This window comes from Schistocerca americana, chromosome 1 (genome assembly GCF_021461395.2).
Source record: "Schistocerca americana isolate TAMUIC-IGC-003095 chromosome 1, iqSchAmer2.1, whole genome shotgun sequence".
Lineage (NCBI taxonomy): Eukaryota > Metazoa > Arthropoda > Insecta > Orthoptera > Acrididae > Schistocerca > Schistocerca americana.
In genome coordinates this window covers 554,017,339-554,039,787 of record NC_060119.1, presented here as the reverse complement: position 1 = coordinate 554,039,787, position 22,449 = coordinate 554,017,339, and positions in this window count along the sequence as shown.

Below are 22,449 nucleotides of genomic sequence, written 5' to 3'. Positions count from 1 at the left end.
ACCATATTGTCATAGCTCTGCCAACCATGTACAGTGCGTAAGGTCAGCACCAAATGAAGCTTTCCCCTGCAACACAAGGTAGTAGGAGAGATAGTACGAGCAGATATTGGGGTGTTTCTTGTTGGGAAAATTAGGAAGACGACAAATCATACATGGCATGGAGGAAGGACGAAGATTTTGTGACACATCTCCAAACTACATACAGGTAGTCTGAAGGACATCTGTGTGTCTCAGGGTGCATTCATGTCTATCACCCAAAACTATGTGGCGATCCTGTTAAAAATACAGGTTTTGGTTCAATGGACCAGGTGGTTTGTGATCGAAACCGCTTCCACAGACCGGTGTATAATTTCATCACCTGTGCTGTAGGATGACCACATCCAACAGACTATCAATCATCTGAGAGGGTTCTTGTACTGCACGTTCATAAGCAGTTCAATACATTGTTTTACGGTTGTAACACATCCAATCAGTGTACACTGCCATACACGCCGTTTTTTCTACCATGACTTAGAGATCCGTGTCAGCTGCTGCTAAACCGACATGAACATGCTTCGATCCTCTGGCTCTCACAGAAAACTGAACATCGCGTGGCATAAACTGTACATCTACCACACCACGGGCTGGTAGAAATAAAACACAGACGCAATGTTTCTCATTGACAAAAATGTGGAAGACATCGCAACATAAGGAAAATGGAAGAGTTTGCACTATTGTAGAGCGCTTCCAACAACCATTCGAAGGTTATGACCTGTACAGTTAATCTCATCTTCCCATCGAAAGGGTAGCGGATATCTCGGTGCTCCGTTTCGAAAAGCATTGTTCCTTCATTTTGCAGTCATGTACATGATTACTGTTCCAGTGTAGACCATCGCCGGAAGGTGCTGATCACAGCACCAATGAAGTAGCACAAATAAAAAGAGGTACTATTATCTTATTGGTGCAAAAAAGTAAAAATAAAAAATGTGTAGGGTATCACAGCAAATGTAAATAGAACGAGTCTGTAGCAATGAGGAGTGCTTCCAAACAACTGTATTAAGGTGATGACCTCTACATTTAATCCCATGTTTCACAGCGACAATTAACAGATATCCAGTGTTCCATCAAGGTACCCTCCATCTCAACGGAGTGGTGTCAGTCAATCATTATGCGGTAATCAACAGCATACCCAGTTGACGGTTGGGACTGGAAAGACGCCATTGGTATGGTATGATGTACTGTAATACACATCGCAGTTGATATCGAGATCAGTTTTAGAAATTTTACCCAAAGTTCGGAGAAAGCAATATCCACCACATTCTGCAACCCGTTTAGAAACAGAGTGAGCTGAGGTAATGCTATAGGAGCGTGTTTTGACCACTAGGTGGAAGTGGGAACATGTAGTCGTAGCTCTGCCACCCGTGTATGATGTGTAAGGTCAGCATCAAATGAGGCCTGCTCCTGCAACACGACAACAGTATGAACAGTTACGGTGGTGTTTCTTGCTGTGAAAATTAAAAAGACTCAACATCGAAGCAGATCTGCGTCCCTCCGGATCCATTCAAGTCTATCACCCAAACATTCTATCATCGTTACTCCGTACCACACAGTAGAGAAAATTTACGACCTATGAAAGCTCCATTAATTTCATCCAATAGATTTTTGCCACATCTCTCTCTTCCAATATATCGAAAACGAATACCGCCTATATGGCGGCATCGAGCATATGTGGCGGTCCTATTAAATATACAGGTATTTATCCATTCGAACAGGTGACCAGTGATCGACGTCGCTTGCACAGTCCGGTACTGAACGAGAGCATTCTCCCACACGTTATCAGTTGCAGGAGAGCGACCCTGTTTCATTGTTTGATACACCACTTTTTCTGCTGTAACACGCTTTGTACACTGCGATACATTTTTTTCCGCCACGACTTCAACGTCTGTGTCAGATTCTAAACTGACATTCACACGTTTGGTTCATTGACTCTCCCAGGAAATTAGACATCACACAGTGTAAATCACTTTATGTTGTAATAAACAGCATATCTGGACTGTTGGGATGGAAAAGACACCGTCGATATACTGTAATAATAAGCATCATGGATGATAGTGCGATCAATTTTAGCAATCTTACTGTATTTTCAACACCAGCCAATGACGTGGCAGCATGCTTACCAGTCTCTGTATCATCACTAAACAGCCCCTCCACTACTTTGTGAGTACCATCCTGAATGTAAGTACATGACTATGCAGTATGTTCATTCATTGTTAATTCTCGAACATATACACCAAAGCATACCAGGCAGCGACCTACATATCTCTAGCACTTCGATCATATTGCATAACTTACAATCTTTCTCTATGTGGATGGGAGTCACAGGGCATTCTCGCATTCTTAATATAAAGTTAGAGACTGAAAGATCTCCTCGCACTGTCTTTGACCAACACTTCATGCAGCTGACCAGAAGTAGCTGCTACATTCCACGTTACGTGTAGGAACAGTGCATACCGAGGCTGTAACTGCTGTCCCACACCCATCGATGAACACAATATTTCTACAGATGCACAAGTGTTGAGGAGGTTAGCACCCTTTATTGCTGTACGGTAGATATGAAACTGTTGTGATGATAGAACAGACGGTTAAGAACATGCATGATGAAGCATGATGAAGCTCCAGATGGACGGAGATTTCTGTGTTTTACGTAAATTAACTGTGCTAGCAATTCTAAAGTATTGTTCTAGTGTCTGGGGTCAGTACCAAGAAGGTATTGGTAAGACAGAACATAAACACATGCACTCCTAAGGCTACAATGTTCTGCACTTAAAACACGCTATACTGTTAGGTTTAAAATGGTTCAAATGGCTCTGAGCACTATGGGATTCAACTTCTGAGGTCATTAGTCCGCTAGAACTTAGAACTAGTTAAACCTAACTAACCTAAGGACATCATACACATCCATGCCCGAGGCAGGATTCGAACCTGCGACCGTAGCGGTCACGCGGTTCCAGACTGCAGCGCCTAGAATCGCACGGCCACTTCGGCCGGCTATACTGTTAGGTCATTGCGGTTTCTGACCTATTAGTCCTATGGAATGTAACACTGTTACTATCCCAATGTAAGAATTATATTTCCAGGGCATGACATACATTCTCCTTGCACGTTTCTCTACGATAAACTATGGTGATAAACTGATAAATGAAAAACTACTTCCTTAAAACATCGATTCCTTGTGATACTCATACAATATAGCTTTCCAGAGGTGTATAGCCCCCACTATTCACATCCGATCATGGTTCAGAAATTATACTATACTCGCATCAGTCCTATATTAAACGATCGTTAGTAACGGGTGTACCCCTTACAAAGAAAGGGACAAATGCGTAGCAGCGGTATTGATCAATTTGATTGAACAATTTAATTAATTTTCATAACAAATTGATATCAAAAGTGGAGTCGTAACCCCTCTAACCTACTACTACCGGTGTCGGCCCCTCTCGACGACGCGATGGACGTTTCTGCTGTCCCTCCTACACCCCTGCCTCCACCTTTGTGCCATCTGTCCACGTGTCGGACGATAGCCGCTCGCCATCGACATGAAACAGCATGTTCGGTAGCAGCGGTCGCCGAGGAAAAGAAAGAGACAATGCCATACCCCTTCTGATGACTATATCCTATGGAAGTTGTACAGGATGACGACCCTGCCACTGATTGTGAGATGTCCTCTGACGCCCTGACCCTTGACGACGCGATGACCTGACCTGACTCCATTTCGTCAGCGCCCACCTCTGGACACCGACCTTCCCCCACCTGTGTCTGATACGGTTGCCTCCCTTTCTGTATCTGAAGCTACCTCTGATAATGTGCCACTGAACTGGGCTAGTGACACGTCTGTCTCCTGGGCAGACGATGTCGCTGCTGAGGATGTATACTCTGGAAGTGTACAGAACGATGTACCCCTCTTGGTGGTGTCGGCTCCCTCCCCATCACAGTAATGTGGGGGCCTAACAGAGAGTTCGCTTTGCTTACCCTTTGTTTGAATCGCCAGTCCTCCTGACGATGGGAGCTTTCCAGACTTATCGCGTTGCTGCGATCAATGTCAACACTATTCACGTGCATCAGAAACTGGCTTTACTCCATGACAAGCTGTATGCCGCAGACGTTGACGTAGCCCTCCTTCAGGAGGTGCATGTTGCAACTTTCTGAGCTCCCCACGGTTTTACAGCACATGTTTCTCATGGTTCCCCTACTGGTAGTAGGGTGGCTGATGCCAGAGATATGGCTCTCACGTTTAGTGGTGTAAGGATCGTCAATGTCAACGTGCCATCTGATTCAGGTCGCCGCCGTGAACGTTCACCTTGTTCTTAGAGACAGGATCCATTGATCATGGGAGGCGATTTCAACTAAACCCAGGCACCCAAAGACAAACAACCACGCCACTCTACATGTGAGGCGCTAGCGAGAAATCTCCAACACCTCAGACTAATAGCTTCTTGAGAGGATGTTCATGACGATCGTCCTGGGTTTATGCGTTTCACTAGCCATCCTTCCAGACGACTCGATCGTGTTTACATCTCCCGTGATATATGTCAGTGGGGTGCAGACTTCTGAAGTCTGTCCCACTGCATTCTCTGACCATGACGCATATATCTGCGCCATTAATCTCTGCCGCCAAAGGAAGTGGCTCGGCCGTGGACCATGGAAACTGAATATGATTCACCTTATTTCGCCCGACTGCCGGCAGCTCATCGAGACCACGTGGGCAGCTTGTCTTCGACACCGTGATGCCTATCAGTCTGCCCTGTCTTGGCAGGTGCTCTGAACAAAGCCTGCTCTCCGCAAGGCCATGATCGGTTACGGGAGGGAGGTTGCGGCGTGGCGGCGACGGACTCAGGAACTCTATTTCACTATTCTCGGGGAATGTACTATGATGCCGTATTCGGCAGAGCGCCAGGCGATGGTGAATCGTACCAAGGCACAACTCACGTCCCTCTCTTTCCGCCACCTTGAAGGAGCTTATGTCAGGGCGCGTACGCACGATGGGTTAGCGCAAGAGCGTCCATTTATGTATCATGTCATAGTGGAACGATGCCACCGTCGGAGGAATTTGATTAATGTTCTTACGACCGATGATGGACAGAGTTTTGATACCCAACAGGATACCGTGTCTGCCTTCCATGCACATTATGTTACACTGTACTCTGAACAACGTCACCGCCCCGCCAACGTTACAGTGGTCTCCAGACTATCCTTTGGCTCGATTCCCGACGATGCAACGAGGGATCTGATTGCTAACGTCACGGAGAACGAAGTTCATGGCGGTATCCAAGCAGATTCTACGAACAGGTCGCCTAGCCCCGATGGCCTCCCACCGGAGTTTTATCGGAAATTTCGTCCCCTTTAGGCGCCAATGTGGATGGAAATTTCTCAAGATCTTATGTCACATTCCAGACGGTTTCTTCAATGGTTTCCTCTTTCCCATCCACAAGCCTCGGAGTACCTCATGGGTATACGATTACCACCCCTTGACGTTACTCAACAGTGATACAAAGCTCTTTACCCAGCTGTTGGCTGCACAGCTTAAACGGACAGCTCGGTTCCCCCTATCAGACTTCTTTGGGAGGTACCAATAACATCCGCACTGCCCTCTGCCGCCATCGGGACATAACCGCTCTTCCTCACACTCGTCGTATGCCTGGACGTCTGTCAGCTCTTGACTTCGGCCAGGCGTTCGATCGAGTCGATCAAGACTTCCTGGAATTGGTGCTCCTTAATATTGGCTACCCTGATACTACCGTCGACGTCGTAATGCGCCTAGTGTACTCTACAATGGCCGTCCTACTACTCCCATCTCGATCCCTCGATCATTACGTCAAGACTGCCCGCTCTCTGTACTGTTGTATGCATCGCCGTGGAACCGTTGTTATGTGGCCTCAGTCAACGGCTCTCTGGGACGTCTCTCGGTGACCCTGTATTCAGCTGCACTGCTTATTCAGACGATGTCGTCATCGTTCTTCGTAGCGGTGTTGAGGTCAGGGAGTCACTGGAATGGGTCACCACCTACGGTGGAGTTTCTGGTAGCTGCCTTAACGTCCGCAAATCGAGCGCCATGACTATAGGCGCGGGACTCCCTGCGGACAGTGCTGCTCCTTTGTGTGTAGCTGATGGTTAGGACTCGATTTCGCAACTGATCTGCGGCGGACAATTGCCCTCAATTACCGACGTCTACTTTCCCAACTACGATCTGGACTCTTAGATCACCATTTACGAGCATTCGATCTTCTGCGACGCACGCAATACGTAAATGTATAGTTGGCGTCACGTATCCCCCACGTGGCACAGACAGTTCCTATTCCGCCATCTATGGCCCGCCTCATGCTGGTTTCTTTGCCACGGCTTGCTATTCAAGATAAGGTACGAAACCCTAACTCTCCCGCGGTGCAGGGGCGGCTTAGGTTTGTATCATGTGCCTGACAGAGCGGTAGTCCTTTTCACTGGCTCTCACGTGAGGTTGTGGGGCCGTAATCCTACGTGCCTTACCAGCCTATTGCTGGAGGCCCTTGCACCACACTCTCTCTCAGCACCTATGCAACGTTCGGAAGTCCCGCCGCCTGTTTTTTTAGTTTCACCACTTTTTCCTTGAACTGAGCTACGTCTGTATTGTGATACTGCCGGCGCAATTGACATCTACGAAGGCGATCTATAGTTTCCTTCAACAGCACAGCTCACCGAATGGAGCTAAAGGGAAGCTTCCCCACGTGGACACGCAACACACTACTTGTTTGCTGATGGCAGAAAAGTATCCTTGACTTTTGGCAGTTCCTTAATGAACACCATTGTGCAGTTGTCCGCAATCGAAAATACAATAATTTTTCTCCAGTTTCCTCTGCAGTGTCTTCCTTAACCCACCCTAGAGCTGGGATGTCCCTGTCATGAAGAGTTGATCTGCGCCTCTTCCACATTTAGAACCGATATATCCACTGGTAATCGGACGCCAGTTTCCTGCTATTCTCGGTCGTTTAAAAAAAAAAAAGTAAGTAGATGTTATTGTATCTCTACTCCACGTTCCCTACGCTTTCCTTGGTTCCTGGAGCGTGGGAATGGGGCATGGTGGCCAGGCCTCGGGTTGCGACCCCAGCCCACTTTGGCTCCAACCCTCCCTTTGGACGCCGACTGTTCACGGTAAGCGGGAAATCCGGGTTTGAGTCTCGGTCCGACATAAATTTTCATTGTCCTCATTCGACTCTACAGCTGATGTTTCTCCATATTCGCAATTGCGAACACAATTGATGTCTGTGATAGTGTTTTTGATGATATGATAGTTAGTAGCCTCCTCGTACTCCAGATCTAAAGCTATGTGACTTTTGTTTGTTTGTTAGGGGTGCAAATACTACGAGGATAGTCATGTAACTGTTGTCGTGTTCATTCAGAACACCTGCACATCTATCAAAGTATCTCTAAAAACTTTTCTTAATCTTGTACAGTACTGTTATCTTTCCCTAACTGATGACGATTAAACAGAATCGACTCAGTCGTCGCCGGTAACAGGAAAGTCGTAATTATTTCACATCCGGTTCGTTGGCGGACCTACCGTATTTTATGGACTTTTTTTTTTTTTTTCACTAGCTGCTTATATTTTATGACCCACCGTCTAATTTCTTATGGTGGGTCGTATATTGCCACTTAGCCGCTGTGACTGGGTCCGGGGTCCGCAGTGACTGAAAGTAACACCACACCGGCTCCCGTCCCCACTCACACCGTTGCCCGTGTCCCGCCACGTGGAGGCGGGCTCTGTTTAGATCCATTTGATATCTTTTTTTTTTTTTTGTGCAGCATTAGAAAAACTTATAACTAATACAAAATCAAGTAAGATATTAATAAACAAAACGAAATTAAATATTTAGAAAGAAGGAAGGAAGAGAACTGAATAGAGAAGTTACAGGTATAATATGGCCCGTCACCTGGTTGTGGGCGGCGGCCCGGGTCTTGGAATGACCCTCAAGACGCTGGCCGTTGCTCACCATGCCTTTAACATCTACCATCCTAAAAACTACCTTAACTAGAAGAGATTAGGGTACGTTAAAGCTAGAAACTAAGACTAAGACCTCCATGTCCAGCCTGCTAAACTATTTACGATATACAATAGAGAGGTAACTGATTTTGTGCTTGGCTCAAAGTTGCTAATGAAAGGGTACTCGTGGTAAAAGTAATAAGGTAATGACGCTAACGGTTTGTGTTGAGCCTGCAAGGCTCCTAGTAGAGTACATCAGGCGCAAGCACCTCCCGGCCCCGCCAACAACACGACCTGAACGGTGGTTTTCCCCGATCTACCATAGGTATCCGTCGGGTTGGGCTCAAAAGAGAGGGACCACAATTAAGATCCTTCCATACAGACTGTGCGCTGCCTCTTAACGGAAGGTGTAGGTCCCTTGAAGAGGTACCTAGCTTTAAGCTCTTATTGGACATGGAGATGCTGTTAACTATTTATATATACAGTGCAATCTGTTTTTAGGATTGTGTGTGACTTGTGCACCTCTTGTCGGTTGTTCCACTCTGTTCTTTGAATTTGACTTGGTTGACACTATGGATCATCCGCGCTGGACGCTTCAATATCTGTGTTGGTGCCCTGGTCTGTATCTGTTTCTTCTTCATCTCTCGTGGTGCTAATCATATCTGTATCCCCCTGGGCATCGTGACGTCTGTTTGGACCGACTTGCCTTCGGTAGGGTCTGTTGCGCAAGTATTCTATTTGTTGGATCTTCGAGATTTCGTCCGTTAGTTTGTTGAGTTCAGTCCACCTTTCCGGGTCGCGTATTATGGCATGTAGTTCGTTCTGTGTGTTCAGGCGATTTATGTGTACTGTGTGTCTTATGTTCGTGCGTTGTCCGCAGAAGAAGACAGTATGTTCAGGGGAACCTTCTTCCCCGCATGTGCATCTATTAGTCTGCTGCAGACTCACGCGGTACAGGTGCGTGGGATAAGGGCCATGTCCTGTGATGAAATGTACCATACCGCGGCTGGGATCAATATGTTTTAGTTTTAGTCTTTCCCGGATGTCAGGGAAGAAGTTGTAGACACGGCGGCCCTTATCGCTGTTGGCCCACTCGCTCTGCCAGGTATCCACTCGCCATGCTCTGAGTTGGCGTGTTGTCTCAATCGGTACACCAGTGATCTGCCGAACCTGGACTATCAGATGTACTTTTTTCTTCAAAAAATTGCTCCAAAGTTCAATGTCCATTGCTTGTTTTAAAATTCCCACCAGTCTTACAAATGGCCATATATTCGATGCCGCGTGTCTGTGTCTAGCAACATTGGATTTAGCTGGTAGCAGCTGGTAGCAGCAGTGCACCGATGCGACGAACGCGAATCGCAAGGATTCACAAGCTTTCTAATGCTGTCTCCCTCCCGCACCTCCACTACAAACCCGAAACACTGGCGAGCCTATAATGCGTCATTGCAGTCTACAGTGCCAGTGAACTTGAAGTGAACGTGATTTGTGTTATCGGTAACAGTACAATATTTTTGTTAGTAGCAAGTTTCGTAACAGAAAAATATAAAAGATATTCATATGATGCGGGCTGTAAACTGAAAGAAGTAGCATATGCAGAAGAACATGGAAACAGAGCAGCTGAGCGACATTTCCGCCCTTCCCCAACAGAAAAAACCATTCCCGATTGGAGAGCTAGTACAAAACAGCCGAAACAAAATGAGGAAGACGAAATGTGCAAATAGAGGACTGAATGCAAAATCACCAAAACTAGAAGATGAGATTCAAGGACACCCTCAAAATGGTATTGGAATTACTACAAAAATGATTCAAATATACGCTCGTAAGGCAGCGCTACAGTGGAACTTAACAATTGGTTGGTGCTACAGATTTATGAAGCGTCATGGACTTAGCAAGCGGATCAAAACCAAAATACGAGGGCTATTCAGAAAGTAGGGAATGTTTCCGTCTGACGCCGCTAGGCGCGCACCGATCGCGTATATTTTGGTATGTGCGTGCTCGGCAGATGAGTCGGCATCCATCTATGTCAGTGGGAACGTCTCTGCACGTCTGGTTTTTTCGATATTCGAATTTGAAATGTGCGCTGCAATCGAATATCCCGCCAGTTCTGAGGTGCGGTCTGTGATACGGTTTTTGTTGGCAAAAAACCTAAAACCAATAGAAATTTATCGTGAACTATGCGAAGTGTACGGAAACCACTTAATGAGTGAATGTTCCATCCGGAAATGGTGCATTCGGTTTACAAATGGCCTAACTAATGTTCATGATGAAGAGAAGAGTGGACGCCCGAGCATTGTGACTGACGGTTTTGTCGCTTAAGTTGATGAAAAGATTCGCGAAAACCGTCGCTTCACAATAACGCGTCTTTCGCTTTCTGTTCCATAAGTTTCACTGACTTTATATTTTGAAACTGTCACTCAAAAGCTAGGCTACCACAAATTTTGTGCGCGATGGGTGCCCAAAATGCTTACAGAGCACCATAAAGAACGGTGAATGGGGGCAACGTTGACATTTCTGGAGGCCTACCACAAACATGGTGACAAGACTTGGGTGAAACACGTCAATTGCTAGACAATATTACAGTCCATGGAGTGGGGGCACACAAGGTACCCCCAAAAACCAAGAAAATGTTTGCAAACCTTCTCAGCAAGGAAACTGATGGCGACAGTGTTTTGGGATAGGCAAGGTGTGCCTCTTATTGATTTTCTCGAACGTGGAGCAACCATAAATTCTGCCCGGTACTGTCAAACTTTGCACAACCTTAGAAGAGCAGTTCAAAACAAACACCGAGGAAAGCTGACGTCCAAAATTTTGTTTTTGCGCGACAATGCCGGACCTCACACGGCAAACTGCACTAAAGAACTCCATAATTCATTCAAATGGGAACTTGTCCCTCATCCCTACAGCCCCGATCTTGTACCAAGCGACTTCCACTTGTTTCCCAAGATGAAGAACTGGCTTGCAACGCATCTCTTGGATGACTACGCGGAACTCCAGGCGGGCGTGATTCACTGGCTGAAGTCTCATGCGGCAGAATTTTACGACGAAGGGCTTTCAAAGCTTGTCCACTGTTATGATAAGCGCCTCACTGTGTTTGGTGACTATGTGGAAAAGTAGTATGACAGTCGCTCTTTCAGATGTATATAATAAAATGTATTTCTTGTACTGAGTTTTTTTTTTAATTCCAAAACGTTCCCTACTTTCTGAATAGCCCTTGTATCTCAAAAAATGTCACAAGACTATGAAGAGAAAGTATTATCTTTCCATCGCTTTATTATTCAATATCGAAGGAAACCAGTGCGGAAATAAGTCAAATAGCGAACATGTGCGAAACTCCTCTGACATTTGGTGTTCCGGATAACAGAACTGTTACCATGAAAGGTGCTAAAACTGTAACTCTAAAAACAAGTGGGCATGGAAAAATGCACTACACTGTTGTCCTTTCGTGTTGTGCTGACGGTACTAAATTTAATCCAATAACCATTTTCAAGTGCGAAAAATGCCAAAACCTTCTGAAATACCATCAGGTGTTGTTGTTCATCTACATGACAGGGGCTGGATGAACAAAGCTGGTATGAAATTTTGGATTAACAGAGTGTGGGAGAGAAGGTAAAATGCTTTATTGAAGAAGATTTCTCTTCTTGTGCTAGATCAGTTTAGTAGCCATTTCAAAAATTCTGTGAAAGAGAAACTGAAACAGGGAAATACATAGCTTGATACCATTCTTGGATTGCTGCCTCTTGATGTCTCGATAAATAAACCATCTAAAGTGTGTATGAGAGAGGAATGGAACAAATGGATGATGGATGAAATCCAACATGAATATAAGACGAGGGGAGCTTTAAAAGAACCTACAATCAAGTAAGTGTGTCAGTGGATAAAGCAGTCGTTGTCTAGAGCGAGGAAAGGAAGTATTGTTAAAGGTTTCAAGAAATTCGGCATAAGTAACGCTCTCTATGGCTTTGAAGATAATCTTATATATGAAGAGGACAACAATGACGGCGAAGAGGGGAACAAGAAGAAGAAGAAAAAAGTTCAGATGACGAGTTTCGATGATTTTAAAGGTAGTTCCGTTTTATAAACTAAGGATTTCTTTTAGTCTCACTTTGCAATCTAATAATAAAAATGGTGAAATGTTATTTTTTAAATTGCTTAAAAGTTAAGGTTCGTCTTATGATGAATAAAATGCGGTATGCCTACTGAGATTTTTTTGTTTCTAGTATCGCGTATTTCCAACTGTATGCCTTTACACCACTAATTATTCACACCCTGTACAACTGGCGTTAATCCTGTCTATGACGGACTCTGCTGAACTCAGAGTAAAGGGTGAACATTGTACATCAAGAGGGCAATTTGTTAATTAGTGCATCAAGTGTTGCTGTGCTAGTCAGTGGGACTTGTAAATTATCCAGCACTCCTTTGGCAAGAAAGTGTGTCAATATTAAGTTGAAAGGGTACAGTACCGCCCGACATTGAAAATAGGTACAACATACTTCATTATTCTTGTCAGAACAACACATTTTTTGTAAAAATAACTCACTTTCAATTAATACAGCGAAGCCGGAAACCAATGTGGGAAAGAATGACAATTTACTTATTTAATTGATCACATGTGCACTCCCACAAAATAAATCCCTACATCCAGTTTGGTGAGATCTGTGAAATGAATGAATGTATGGTCGTCTGCAGATAGTGAATGTGAAGATATGATCATCTTTGAGACGATCCTTTGGTGGGACCAAAGAGATGAAATTTACCTGAGCTTTGAGCGCCTGAAATGTGGCTGACCAATACGGTAGCAAGGTGCTCCCCCACTTCGGCAGAGGTGCGAGAGGACCTGAAGAACGGCCATGTTTCGGCACTCTGCCGCTGGATCTAGTGTTGGTAAGACCTGCCTTAGGCGTGCTCCGTAAGGACAAAAGAGTGGAGACATGGTATGCATGTGAAATACTTAAGAGTAGTTTAGATAATAATTTCTCTATTTCAGGAACTTTTGTGGGGAGAAATAAATGTCAGGCAGGTAATATTAATTGGATCGTAGTAATCTTCGGAAGTGACCAACGATCACAATGAAACCACGTGTAGCAATAAGTTGAAATACTTCCGAGTGCTTAAGTTAAGCTGAATTACTAGCGTGTGTACTACAAGTTGGAAATGTTTAAGAAATGGCGTGCGTAGGACTTGAAATTAGAGACGAGTACTTCCATGTGGTGATTACTGTGTGAGTCTCAATCTGTGTATGAGACAAAGGATAAAGAGAAGTACTCGTCCATGGTATCAGTTGAGGAGATACAATCACTATTACACTTTAAAGAGGCAAATTAGAAACAAATAGGGAACATAGGGAAGAACTAGCACAGTTGCAATTAGCGTGCAGAAGCGAAGGTGAAACACCACCAGGTAGATTGCAGAGGGAGAGTGAGATAAATTCAAAAAACGAAAATAGGCAGAAAGAAGAAGACGAACTCAGAGCGTTAGAAGAACGGTTGTGTCGGATAAAACAGGTGACAAACCCAACTGGGTATAGTCCAAGGTCGGAAAACATAAATGCGGAAGAAGAATGTAGGAGGCACTTCGTGTCGGTACAAACGTACACTTGTTTTCCGGATCCTGATAACTACCAACATCCATGCCTGTCGCTATCTCAATTTCAAGATTCATTACCTTCATCATGGGGACCGCTCCTCAAAATGAAGTTTGTGTGTAACCATTTGAGGGACGAGGCTAGAGCGAAAATGCAGGAAGTTATTAATGACTGTAGTAGCTACAAGATATTTTGTGACAAGTTTTTAAATGAATTCTGGTCGAAAAGTAAGCAGGACCAGGTTAAGCAAAGCATATTGATGATGCCAAATTGTAACGAAGGTGGTATAAGAGTTCCAGTGGCGTGCTATCAGGAAATGCTGAGACAAAATAGGTATTTGGATGTGCCATACGAAACTGGGGAGCTCATTAGGATCTGTATAACTAAGTTGCCAGTGAGATTGCGCAGAGATATAGTGATAGCTGGCAGAGGCTTAGACGATTCCGCGTCATTTCAGCACTTGTTACAGGAACTGGGTAACGAGAGCAATATCGTGAACGGAGATACGACTCATAGGTCAGATAGAGTCGAGGATAGGAACGGCAGAAACTATCAGAATGACAGGAGAGCATGGACCCAGAGGAATGACGGAAATGGAAGATGGTGAGGAAATAGGGGGCAGAATTCATGGGGATACCGACCGGCAAACCGGGAAAATAGAAGATGGGACAGAGATGTGAGAAGAAGGGAAAATGAAAACGATGGGCGAAGAGAGGATAGGCAGTCATTGGGTTCACGACAGGACAATCACAATGACGAAGGGACAAGAAGGTGACTACATGATAGACGGGTACAAACCAGGACTATTAATGATGTAAATATTAGGTATATCGATTACGGAAAACTAAGGGAGAATCTGTTAGAGGAGGTAGGAGATGTGAGGAGTGAAGTCCACCCAATAATTAGCGTAGAAATAAATAATATAATCGTACCTTGTGTCATCGACACAGGCAGTGTAATGAGTGTTTTGAGGGAAGATGTGTTTAAGTGTTGTAGTCTTACAAAACCATGGCCAACGTTGCCATTGCAAAGGACAACAGTGAGAGGGGCAGTTACAGGAAAGGGAATTGAGGTGAAGTTACAAGCGCAGGTAGACTTTGTGTGCCAGGCGAAGAGGTTTAGTACAGTGTTCATGATTGTGTCATCTCTAACTGTTGAAGGGATATTAGGCGTAAATTTTTTGAACCAATATAAAGCAGTCGTTAACATGAGAAATGGTTCGATGGAGTTGAAACGAGATTCGGAGAAAATTACATTAAGATTCGACGATTGCTTATGTGTTAAAGATAACGCACACTTAGCATTATGTCTCGCTGTAAAGTCCGGTGGACAGGCACAGAATAAGGGGTTCGAACAAGAGAAGGAGGATATTCATAAATGTTTGGAGGAGGAAATCAAGGAGAAAATATGGCATTTATGAGGGACCACGGTCCACGGCGAATTGCAGAAAATTTTATACGAGAACAGGAAGGTATTTAAACATGATGCGGGTACAATAAGAAATTTTGTGTATAGATTCAAAGTCAAGCCCCATAAACAGTTTAGGGCCCAAGTGTACCCGATACCTGTTGTGTACAAAGAAAGGGTAGAAGCTGAGATCGAAAGCATGCTACAACAAGGGATTATCGAACCAGCATCCAGTCCGTACAACAGCCCTTTAGTTTGTGTTGAAAAAAAGGATGGGTCAATTAGATTAGTTTTGGACGCAAGAAGGATTAATAAGATAATAGAGCCAGAGACAGATCGGCCACTGACACTTGACGAATTGCTACAAAAGTTTCACGGGATCAGAGTTCTCAGCTCAGTTGATTTGAGAATGAGTTTCTGACAGGTGGAGTTAGATAGGGGGTGTAGAAAATACACTGCTTTCTTGTGCTACGGGAAATCGTATCAATTCCGGAAACTACCATTTGGGTTAAATGTATCATCCGCGGCATTTATCAGAGCGCTAAATACTGTCATTCCTAATGAAATAAAAGATAAGGTAACAAAGTACGTGGATGATGTCCTGATAGCAGAAAGAAACTGGGAAGGCCACAATAGAACGTTAAGCATATTTCTCGGTGCATTGGAGAGACCTGGGGTAACCGTGAATTTGGGAAAGTCAGAATTTGGACGAAAAGAAATCGAGTTTCTAGGTCACATTGTGACACCAGAGGGAATAAGACCAAATCCAGACAAACTCGAAGCAATCAGAGATTTTCCGGTGCCAAGAACAAAACGTCAGCTACAGGGTTATTTAGGATTAATTAATGTTTACAGGAGGTTTATTAAGATTGGGGGTGCAGCGACAACCAGACTATGTCAGCTGACTGGAAAGAAAACGGTATGGAATTGGGACCCTGTCGCGCAGGAAGAGTATGAGGCGTTAAAGAAGGCACTGCTATCGGCACCTCTTCTCGGGCATCCAGACCTAGGGAAAGAGTTTTGTATGGCCACGGACAGTTCCCGTAGTGGACTTGGGGTAACATTGTTCCAAGAACAAGAGCAAGGAGGAGAAGTAATACAACAACCTATTGCATTTGCGAGCCGAGTGCTTAGCAAAGCTGAGAGAAATTACACGGTAACTGATATTGAAGCTTTGGCAATAGTATGGGGTTGTAGTAAGTTTGGATACTATTTGTATGGGAGGCATACTAAAATCTATACTGACCACAAGTCACTACAGTTTCTGATGTCGGCCAAACTTAACCTAGACGACTTGCTAGGTGGGCACTCTATTTACAGGAGTTTCAGTTTACAGTCATGTATGTTACTGGGCCACAGAATATAGTGGCAGATGCGTTGTCAAGGAACCCAGTAGGTCATGGTCAATGCTTTGATGAGGAGGTAAACGAGAACAGATATGACGTATTGTACATGCAGGGCGTGCCGTTCGAGAGATACATAGGAGCGGTACTCACAAACATCGCGAAAGAGCAGGATAAAGACGCGTCATGGAGAATGGTGAAGGACAGAGTTAGAGCGGACTTAGATGCCAATATAGCGCGCTTCTATACAATCCAGAACGGGGTCCTTTTCTACCGTAGAAATCCGAGCACACAGGACTGGGTGTTGTGTATACCAAATGAAATAGTCAACAATCTGATCTGGTACACGCACCTAAGTTACGGGCATTACGGGGCAAGGAAATGCTGTAAGAAGTTAAGGGAATCAGTTTATTTCATTAGTATGGAGAGGAGGATCAAGAACGTGCTTCGTAGTTGCAAATTGTGCCAGAAGCCAAAATCGTTAACTATCTCATGCAAAGCACCGCTTTTTCCGATAGTGCCAGGTAGATTGAGGGGATTCGGAGCAACAGATTTGTTTGGGCCGCTACCTAAGTCAGTGCAGGGATATAGATATGTTTTAGTAGCAGTGGAATTGGTGTCAAAGTATGTGACTCTTACCGCATTGAAACGTGCGACGGGAAGGACAGTAGCAGCAGCGATCGTTAAAAACTTTTTGCGAGAAGTAGGAACTGTAGAAAAGTTCATAGCTGACAATGGACCACAATATAGATCCAGACAATGGCTAACCTCACTGAAGAGAAGAAAGATAAATCCGGTGTTCATATCCCGATACCATGCTAAAAGTAACCCCAGTGAGAGAGTGGTAAAAGAACTGGGAAAGTTGTGTAAGATCTATTGCCATAGGCAACATAGAAGTTGGAGTATTTTTCTCAAAGATTTTCAGGACATCCTCAATGAGCTACCACATGGAGAAACTGGTTTATCACCAATTACGGTATTAAAGAATGAACCACCACCAGATCGAGTCAGGGAGCTGGTAGATTTTCCGCGATCAGGAAAGCAGAGGCACACAGAAATTGTCAAGGTTGCGATAGAGCGTATTAAGGAAGCAGCTAAGGATAGGCAGGAGAAGCAGAAAGGAAAGATACGTAAGATCGAATTGGCAGTAGGAGACAAGGTTCTAATTAAAACTCATCGATTATCAAAGAAGCACAGATCCCTAACAAGCAAATTCTTTACGGTGTATAGTGGACCATTCAGAGTGAGGCGGATTGTCCATGAAAATGCTGTACTGGTTGAGACGATCAAAGGAAAACAATCTCGTGGGCTTCATCACATTTCTAACATCAAATTATGGAAAAGTTAAGGATAGATCGAAAGTAGGCAATTTATGGTAGATAGTCAGTGTATTTATTTGTGGTGTGTAACGTTGTGCAGGATCAAATCGAACATAAGAATTTTCAGGCGGGATGTCAGGAAGTATGACGGAATAGACTGGTCGAATGAGTCATGAACAGGAGTCGACAGAGTGGTGTATGTACATATATTTTGTCATATGAATAAGGATCAAGCAGAAACGATGTGATGATTAATGAGTGGATAAAGATGGTGGATAGATAGAGAAGCGACGTGATAAATAGTAGTGGATAAAGGTGATATATAAGGAGAGAAGCGACGTGAAGCAGTGTGATTAATAAAGAGAGATTCGACGTGATGAAAGAGTGGTAAATAAAGGTGAGTAGAATTGAATAATGTGGAGATGTCTTTGATGTATGTTACAGAGAGGCCTGTGTATGCTGCAATCGAGATTGATGCGAATGGCGAAGGAAGACCAGGAAATGATGGAGTAATGGACGGACGGAGAGCCGAAATACGAATGAAGAGATGAGGACAACTGCACAACGTGAAGGGACATAAAGGGAGTATGAGATCCAGATGGTGAACGTTGTGGAATACTGACGTAAGATGTAATATAACTGTAAATCTAATTCTTACCATAACATTTGCAATATGAAAAAAAATCTTTTGTTGTTGTTGTTGAAGCCTGGTACCAGTATAACTAATCAAAACGGTACCAAGAATGTGTACAGTTATTTTGCAGGATGAATAATTTGTGTATTTTTTGTTCTTAGATGAAATGTCGCAATTCTAAGTTGATATTTAGCAGGATGAATAATCGGTAAAGTGAATTCAGAGGTAAGCCGATGGAGAGAGGTGCCAGAGTGAAAGGACGAATTCGGAGACTGGAATGCTATCTCCGAAACAACTTCATGCTCCCTTATAAGGGAGCAAAGGTATGGTACGTTGTCGTGAGTGTGGTGGTGTTAAGGTTAGCTGACTTCTAGACCTATTCTGTTAGTGTATTAATGGATTGAATGAGAAGGAAAATGTGATGTCTGGTGTGTGAGAGTCGTAGAGTAGTGTGATCAATGAGCACACTCCTGTAAAGGTGATGCTACCGATCCATAACTAAAAATTATTGTGCTTTATTGTTTGATTTGGATGAACCTCGATGGCAGGTCAGGATCTGACATCATGTGGATGGTACATACATGTCCTAGAAATGTTGTTATATATAATAAAAGGTAAAATATATATAGATATACTGATTTCAGTCTGTCACAAGCACAAAGGTGCATTGTATGTTGTAGATTTAGAGTCATCAGTTTCTAAAATGTTTATTGTGTTAGGATGTTAAAGTAGTTTACTATTTAACATCATGTGGTAGGTAATTGTGAGCTGTGTAGATTATTTCTTATATTTTTGTTAGAACACTTTCAAGGGGTATTAATTTCAGTCTGTCACAAGCACAAAGGTGCGTTGTATATTGTAGTTTTAGAATCATCAGTTTCTAATATTTTCACTGTGATAGGATGTTAAAGTAGTCTACTATTTGATATTGTAATTGTGAGCTGTATAGACTGTTTCTTATTCCTTTTTTGTTTTTTTTTTGGACACTGTCATGTTTTGTATGAGGGACGACAGGTACAATCAATAGCACAAGTGTGGGCTGTATATAGAAAAGGGATAAATGTTGATGTTGTATGCGTCGAAAACTAGGGTGTATGATTTTATGTTTTTTTTTAACAAAGATTCTTTTATTACCAATGTATCTAATAGAGCATACATGTAATCAATGAGTATTTAAATACTGCAAGAATATCCTTTGGTCTGTAATGTTGCGAGATGCATGGAAGGGCCTGACTGATTGCGTGTCATAGCGCTGAGGTGCTACGCAGAAGGCGCCCATACCGCTAGCGGGAGGCCAAGCTGACGTCGCCATGGGAGAGGCGACAGAGCCGCGGCACTCCCCACTCCACTGCCGGTCGAGGTACACTCCACGCGCCCACTACAGCAGGTCAACGGCCTGGGGCGACACGCACGTACCACTGGCCATTCATAAGTTCCGCCACCCTTACTACTGGAGACAGTACCCCGCGGAGGCAACAGCGGGTGGTTTTTTTCTGCTAAACGGGCGGCGGCGCGACGGCAGAATGAACGACGCGCGGCAGAGTCCGGCGGGCATTTTTTAACAGCAACTATTAACTAGTACCGGACTGTGGAGCCGTGAAATAAGATGACTGCTCGTGTGTCTCAATAAGTTGGAAAGTGAAGGACTGGTGTTTCCACGGTGTGAGTGGTGGAAAAGATTTTGTCTTTAGCAGACAGGACGATTGTTTTGTTTTGTCTTGACCACTGAACGGTGCGATCCATAAACTTTTGGCAGTGACTTGTTAAGTGTGCTTTGTGAATTGCATGTGGGACGCTTGGTATACTTAAAGAGGACAGTTGTCGTTTGTGACTAATTATTGTCTGAACACAAAAAAACTAAAGTGGGACATTGACATTTGCATTTGTAGTAGGAGACATTTCTTTAATTGGTGTGGGAATAAGTGCTGTTTGTTGGAACTTACGACTTTTAATTACACCATGAACTGAAAGAACAGAACCGTGGGTAATAGTAGTTGTAGGGCCATTTCTGGACGACCAGATTCGTGTGGATGGTACTCTGAGAGTGACTATGACATTTGTATTTAATGTGTTCAAAATGCCGATTTGAGTGACTTAAAGACTTTCATCCGGGTAACCATGGGAGAGCTTTGACACCGAGACAGTGTTTCTAGGGAACCTGTCAGCAACTTTTTTGACCCCAAGAAAATCAAGAATGAAATGATTCCGTGTGACTCGCAAGATAGGAAATAATGTATTTGTATTTGTAATTGTGTAAATTTTTTTAATTTATGTTTCATTCCTGAAGGGACAGCAAGTGTAACTGTATTTCATTAACATTTGCGTATAGAATAGTTAGTGTTTTTTTTTGTTTGTTCTGGGTTATCAAGTTCATGTAGCATGTTTATTAGAATATTTGGTACAATGATGCTTTAATTATTAGCCAGTGGCGTAATACTAACGTAGCGGCTCTTGTTGCATTGGTCAGTAAGGTTGCCACAGGGGACAAGAGTTTGCATTGCACAACAAATATCGGAATTAACTGATGCATTTTGATGTCGTGGACAGTAATGATCTTGTTGGTGTGTTGACTGAAGCCACTTATTTTCATTATCACAGTGGTGATATTTCACATTAAAGTGTAATGAAGGCTAGTCGAAATGCAAGTTCTTGTCGTCTAAATGTGTAACAACAGAGAAATGAGCAGTAGAGTAAGATACGAGAGCTACTGCTGGATTCAAGCACTTATTGCTAACTATTTACTGCGTGTATTGATCAAAGTTGATGGACTGACTAGCTCAGCAGTAGGTATTTGTACTGGTGGACAAGGATAAGGTTAAACTCACAGTCGAGTAGTGGTGGCAATTGCTTAAGTGATGATAGTTAGTGAGGTATGACATGATGTCTCAGATTGACTATATTACGTAACCAGTGTGTAACTTGAGGTACATTTCATTGTTTTTTTTTTCTCAGTTTAATTTCTCTGTAGGTTTGATGTACATTTTAGGGTAATGGTATGGAGCCTGACATTCTACATGTAACTAGTGTATGCAACTTTTTTTCTTTTGTTGATTTTGTTTTGTATTTAGACATTGCCGTGTAAAGATTATTACAACGCCATTTATGAATGTCAGATTACTTGTTCTGTGTTTGGATGGTGAGCTATTTAAAATTTTATGAGTACAATTAGTATTTTTTTTATTTGTTTTAGAATTATTGAAGTTTGTATTACTCCTAAAAATAACGGAGATCCCGGTAACTAAGCAAATTTTTATCTCATCATTGTTTTTTTATTTGTATGATGTAATGTTTTATATGTCATTTGGATTGATGTAAATTTGTATGTGTACGTTACTCCGGATTGTGGAGAGTACAATACTGCAATAACTGTGTCAGTAATTTGGTAAAATAACAGCATTTGGCCGTCTATTTGAGGTCACCAGGGGCCAAGGTCTCCTCCTGGTTATTTTGATGACTTGCTGCGTTTGTTCTAACACAGCTTTCTTAAAAAAATTTTCGGAACTACCCTCGCATTGCAAGGATAGTACTGTGCCATTTTTTTCTGCATGGGTAGCCGGTGGTGAAAGGGTACAGTACCGCCCGACATTGAAAATAGGTACAACATACTTCATTATTCTTGTCAGAACAACATATTTTTTGTAAATATAACTCAATTTCAATTAATACAGTGAAGCCGGATACCAGTGTGGGAAAGAATGACAATTTATTTATTTAATTGATCACATGTGCATTCCCACAAAATAAATCCCTATGGTCGTCTGCTAACCGCAGATAGTCAATGTGAATATGTGATCATCTTTAAGACGATCCTTTGGCCACCTTTGGTGGGACCAAAGAGATGAAATTTACCTGAGCTTTGAGCGCCTGAATTGTGGCTGACCAATACGGTAGCAAGGTGCTCCCCCACTTCGGCAGAGGTGCGAGAGGACCTGAAGAACGGCCATGTTTCGGCACTCTGCCGCTGGATCTAATGTTGGTAAGACCTGCCTTAGGCGTGCTCCGTAAGGACAAAAGAGTGGAGACATGGTATGCATGTGAAATACTTAAGACTAGTTTAGAATAATAATTTCTCTATTTCAGGAACTTTTGTGGGGAGAATTAAATGTCAGGCAGGTAATATTAATTGGATCGTAGTAATCTTCGGAAGTGACCAACGGTCACAATGAAACCACGTG